Here is a 6,538-nt window from a genome sequence, read left to right on the forward strand (position 1 = left end):
ATGGGAGGGCACTTTTTCAGACACTTCGCCTCCGTTTACCTTTAAATTTTAATCGTCCTTAAATTTTTTATGTGGCCGGCTTTATATAATCCCAATTTTACGGCGGGAAATGTATTTGTGTGCCTCGGTACTGGGGGTCTTTCACTTTCACGTCTATCTAATTGGACCTTGAAATAAAATTTTATGGGAGAGATTCAGTAAATATTTCATACGGTTAATGCACCCGATGGTGTGGATCGAATCCAAACCAGCGGCTACGCTGAAGAGCCCCTGTCTGTGGGCATGTGATTGGCGGTAGTCTCCCCCCCCCGTGACAGAGGGAGGGAGGGTTTAACCCAGCCAATGTGCATATGTAATCTTTAATTACTGTTTCTTATTCGGCGCCACATCTGGGTCCGATTGCTCCACAGCGCCCCCTCTGGTCACTGCGCCAGCTGCAGCAGTTTAGCGGCCATCTCGTCGAAAGGAGCAGGCGAGCGGTCTGCGTCTGTTTCAGAGGGCAGCAGAAGTCCTCCTAAATCTTTAGCTTCTTTCCCTGGCAGTGAGCGGACACAATTGGGCATTCCCAAAAGACGAAGAAAATGCAAAGTAGATAAATGAGCCGCCGACGTGAAAAAGGCTTAGTCACACATGCCAAGCACCGCACACAAGCTTAGATTTGAGTTACATGCGAGACTTTAAAAATACATCGGTACTGTCGAGGAATAATTCAGATCAGAATAACTCTGGGCCTACGCAGACGTCAAGCCTCGTCAGGCGTTATTACGCGATCACGGAGGGAAGTTCTGTGAAACGGTTAGGGTTTTACCCCATAGTTATACATAGACAGGCACAGATAAAAGAACAGCCAATCACAGGACTCCAACCATATATTACTCTGCTGGGCAAAGGAGTTTAGGGGGGGACACTCTTCCTAAAGAAAAGGAGTCACTGAGAGCAATAAACCGTGTTTAGTCAAGGATACAGGAACCAGATCACCTCCTTTCCCAAATTCTTGCGCAGGTACTGTGTACAGTGAAATTCTTTCTGGAGGTTTTCTTAATCCATTTAAGCTGTGAGGTCACAAATATGCGATTAGAATGTTCCCCTCATGACTGAACATTCTAATGCTGATGTCACAATCGCTACTGGGTAGAACACTGACTTATGTGGAATTCTAAAAACAAACAAAAAAACATTCCAAAAAAAACCTACTCTTTAAAGGGTTAAACGGCTACTCGTATTTAAACCCGGCTCGATTCCTCCACGCCAAAGCATGTGGCAAATCTAATATTCGCCAGATTTTCGTGATGCATTGACGGGAAGCATGATAAATGTAAATGGCTGCTCGAAGACCTTCCCAGCATGCACTGCGGTTATATGGAAGAGCGATGTGCCTTCCTATAAAAGCATATTGAAGCACTCCATCACGCTTAAACTCATTTCCCTCTCTCTCTACTTTAGCACAGTCGCCACATGAATCCCTTTTAAATTAGATTATTTAAAATAAATTAGATCATTTAAAATGAACCTTTCTGGCCGCGTGTTCGATATCACTGTTATTCTCCTCCCCCCCGTCATAACCTTCCTGTCTATAAAAAAAAGGAAATAAGATTTGAAGAGTGGCCGATCTCCCGTTGTTAAAATTTGACGGCGGCATGTGGGCTGTTAGCAGGTCTGGTCTCTGTCTCTAGTTCCTCTCTGAGCGTCTCCCGTGATGCTTGGAATACTGGGAACGCTCGGAATGTGCCAAACCTTTCCCAGCCCCTGGAATCGGAGATGTAGATGTCTTCCAAAACAAAATGGAGCAGGTGATGGAGCGATTGAAGGATCCTGCGTTTGGGTTTTTATAGATTTCGCGTGACCTCGCCAACTGCCAGTCAGGCTGTTCATCACTCTGCTGCTCGCCAAATACCCACCTGTCCTTCCTCCTCATCCTCCTCCTCCTTTCTTTTTTCTCTTCTTCTTTTATTCTGCTGTTTATCTTCTTTGTTCATCCCAACAGATGATAAACGCTTCTTCATTAACCCTTTGAAGAGCAGGTTTTTGGAATGGTCGGAAGTCAATGTTCTAGAACTCCACTGCTTTCACTCACTAGTGGTGATTGTTACATCATCATTAGAATGTTCAGAACATTCTAATCTCATAGTGTCTGTGATCCTGTCTGTGATGTAGAACAGCTGTCCCTGTTCCTGTCGCTTTCCCAGAAAACTGAGCCCAGAAAGATCATGCAATGACCTTAGCTTCACACACACTTTCGCCTTGGATCTGGCCAGTACGTCCACCCACACCCAGACATGCCAACTCACACACACACACACACACACACACACACCTATCACTGCACAAGCTTGGCAAACTATACATACAAAACCAGACCCATGCTGGCCAACCCATATGCACCCATATACCCTCCAACACACACACATGCCGAGCCATGCACACACACACACCACACACACACACCACACACACACACACACACACCACACACACACACACACACACACCACACACACACACACACACCACACACACCACACACACACACACACACACACCTGGCAGATTGCCTGTGACACCTGAACGCAGGCCCGCTTCGGGGAGCGGTGTGTGTGCTGTGTGAGGTTGGTCCCGTTTGGAACCCCTTCAGAAAGAAGCTCACCGCCTTCACAGGGATGATGATGGATAGAGACCACGGAGAGAGAGCCAGCTCCAGATGGCCCTCTCCTCTCGCTCTCTCGCTTTCTCTTCCTCTATCTTTCTCTACCCCTCTCTCCCTCTCTCCTTTTCCTTTTCCCTCCCTCTATCTTTCAACACCGCTCTCTCATTTTCTCTCTCTCTCTCTCTCTCCCCCTCTCTATCCTGCTCCACCACCCTGATCCATCTATCCATCATTCCATCCGTCCACAGATTGGCAGGACTGAATGAGTAATGGTGGCGGTTCTGTGTGGCGTGAATATGAGCGTGTGGGATGTGAGATGTGGGATGTGAGATGTGAGATGTGGGATGTGGGATGTGGGATGTGGGATGTGAGATGAGGGATGTGAGATGTGAGATGTGGGATGTGAGATGTGAGATGTGGGATGTGGGATGTGAGATGTGGGATGTGAGATGTGAGATGTGGGATGTGAGATGTGAGATGTGGGATGTGAGATGTGGGATGTGAGGTGTGGGATGTGAGATGTGGGATGTGAGATGTGAGATGCGAGATGTGGGATGTGAGATGTGGGATGTGAGATGTGAGATGCGGGATGTGGGATGTGAGATGTGGGATGTGGGATGTGAGATGCGGGATGTGAGATGTGGGATGTGAGATGTGAGATGCGGGATGTGAGATGTGAGATGTGGGATGTGGGATGCGGGATGTGAGATGTGAGGTGTGAGATGTGGGATGTGGGATGTGAGGTGTGGGATGTGGGATGTGGGATGTGAGATGCGGGATGTGAGGTGTGGGATGTGAGATGTGGGATGTGAGATGTGAGATGCGAGATGTGGGATGTGGGATGTGAGATGCGGGATGTGAGGTGTGGGATGTGAGATGTGGGATGTGAGATGTGAGATGCGAGATGTGGGATGTGAGATGTGGGATGTGAGATGTGAGATGCGGGATGTGGGATGTGAGATGTGGGATGTGGGATGTGAGATGCGGGATGTGAGATGTGGGATGTGAGATGTGAGATGCGGGATGTGAGATGTGAGATGTGGGATGCGGGATGTGAGATGTGAGGTGTGAGATGTGGGATGTGGGATGTGAGGTGTGGGATGTGGGATGTGGGATGTGAGATGTGGGATGTGAGAGGACTTCGGGCTTCAGGGCCCGTCTGCGTCCTAGCGAGTGTGCCGCTAACATTTGTTTATGCGCTAGACGATGATTATGGTGATATTCGCTCCATAAGAGCTGCACTTATGCTGTTGTTATTAGTGTGAAGGATCTTTCTGTGCTGGTCATATAGAACATTTCCTGGACAAGGCTGTTATTACTGAATCAGCAGCACACATTTCGCTGAATGTGTAACAGCTTTGAGTGTGTCAATTACTGCCGGGTCATATCTCTTCAGAGATACTGTCATGTACAGTACACACACGCGCACAACAACATACCCACTTAGACACACACACACGCACACAACAACATACCCACTTAGACACACACACACGCACACAACAACATACCCACTTAGACCACACGCACGCGCACAAAAAAACCCCCACTTAGACACACACACACGCACACAACAACATACCCACTTAGACACACACACACGCACTGCACAAACACACTACACATACACACACACATACATACCCTCTTACACACACACACACACACACTGCACAAGCACACTACACATACACACACCCGCACATAAACTCTTAGACACACACACACATTTATACACGCACACAGGCACATACCCACTTAGACACTACGCACACATGCAAATACTCAGACACACACATGTCCGTACACACACACACACACACACACACTTATCAGTTGTGTTATTGCACGGTCCAGCTTGGCCTAGTTGCCCTACATTAGGTCCGTATTGGTGTTGCATGCACAATAAACAAACAGATAATATTATCTAACAAACTAGCAGACATACAGATTATCGTGGCTGTTATAGCCCATCGTGTGACAGAACGTCTGCTGTCCTGTGCACCGCCGTGTCCCGTGAACCCTCAGATGCGTTGAAAACATCCCGCGTCCGCCGTGAAGCAGGCCCAGACAGGAGAGCGGTACCGTACCACGAGCTGTGCAGTCATCTGACTCTCTCTCTCTCTCTCTCTCTCACACGACCGTGAAAAATCAAGCAAGACGGAGCGGGGCTCGTCGAGCACGGAGCGGAGGAAGCCATCTGAGGACTCTGAGTGTGTGTATATATACCCATCCTTCCTTTCATGGTTTATTTCCAGCGGACAAAAACCGTCGACGGGAACTCAGCTGAGGGTCCGCGTTTCGCTTAAACTCCAGAAGCCGAACGGAAAACGGGGCGAGAAAGCATCTCACGCCCGATTACCGCCGTCTGCGGGGGTCCGAGAAATCTTCTCGACATAAATCTGGCCTTTCTGCAGACGGCGTCGACGTTTTCGGTGATTTGGCACACCCCCCCCCCCCCCACCTCCACTTCCTTTCAACTGGGGCGGTACTGAATGTGAAGCGTGTCTGGAGTGTGTTTGTGTGCGAGTCGGCTCTGCTACTTCGGGTTGCTGTGAATTTGATTTCCCCCCACTGTGAAATCAACTCTAACGGTGTTAAATCAACTCTGTCAGTGTAAAGCGGTGTTTATACGACTCCATTAGGGACGGCAGGGCGTGTTATCGGAGCTGAAATCGAGTTTAACGTCTGACGCCGAGCGCTGTTCTGCAGACCGGACGCCTCTGACGGGCTTCAGGCCCGAGCGAAAGAGACGTTTAAATTGATAATCTGTGTTACGCCAGATACGGTCCCCTGCCGGTCTAATGAACGCAATAAAAAACCTACTCTATGAACACACAGGCATTTTCATTGGGAAATAAACTACAGTTATTTGTTTATGAGTCAATGTATTAGCGGAACTATGAGTTACCCGCAGTTAGATAGCAATGCACTTGAGTGGGATGTACAGTGATCTTTAAAATGGATGGGATAGCATAGTTACCATATAACATGAATGGATGGGATAGCATAGTTACCATATAACATGAATGGATGGGATAGCGTAGTTACCATATAAATGAATGGATGGGATAGCATGGTTACCATATAGCATGACTGGATGGGATAGCATAGTTACCATATCACATGAATGGATGGGATAGCATAGTTACCATATAACATGAATGGATGGGATAGCGTAGTTACCATATAAATGAATGGATGGGATAGCATAGATAGCATGTAGCATGAATGGATGGGAGAGCATAGTTACCATATAACATGAATGGATGGGATAGCACAGATAATATACACTCACTGAACGCTATTAGGTATTTATTACATTTATTTTTTAGTTTCTGCTGCTGTATGTATCCTATCCAGTTAGAGGTTTGACATGTTGTGTGTTCAGAGATGCACTTCTGCATACCACTGTTGTAATGTGTGGTTATTTGGGTTACTGTCACCTTCCTGTCAGCTTTGACCAGTCTGGCCCTTCTCCTCTGACCTCTCTCAATCTGTTTGCAAAACTGCTGCTCACTGGAGAATTTTTGTTTTTTGCACCAATCTCTGCAAACTCTTGAGACTGTTATGTGTGAAAATCCCAGGAGATCGGCTGTTCCTGAGATACGTCTGGCACCAGCGATCATTCCACAGTCAAAGTCACTCAGATCAAATTGTTTCCCCGTTGTGACATTTGGTCTGAAAAACAGCCAAACCTCTTGACCACATCTGCATGCTTTTATGCAGTTAGCTGCTGCCACTCGATTGGATATTGAATATTTGCATTGACAAGCTGGTGTACACAGGTGTACCTAATAAAGTGATCACTGTGTGCATACGTAGCGGAATTATTGGGATAGCATAGGGGGGACATACATTTCAATGCAAAAGTATTATTTTGAAATCCAATGT

This window comes from Conger conger, chromosome 9 (assembly GCF_963514075.1).
Source record: "Conger conger chromosome 9, fConCon1.1, whole genome shotgun sequence".
NCBI classification, from domain to species: Eukaryota; Metazoa; Chordata; class Actinopteri; order Anguilliformes; family Congridae; genus Conger; species Conger conger.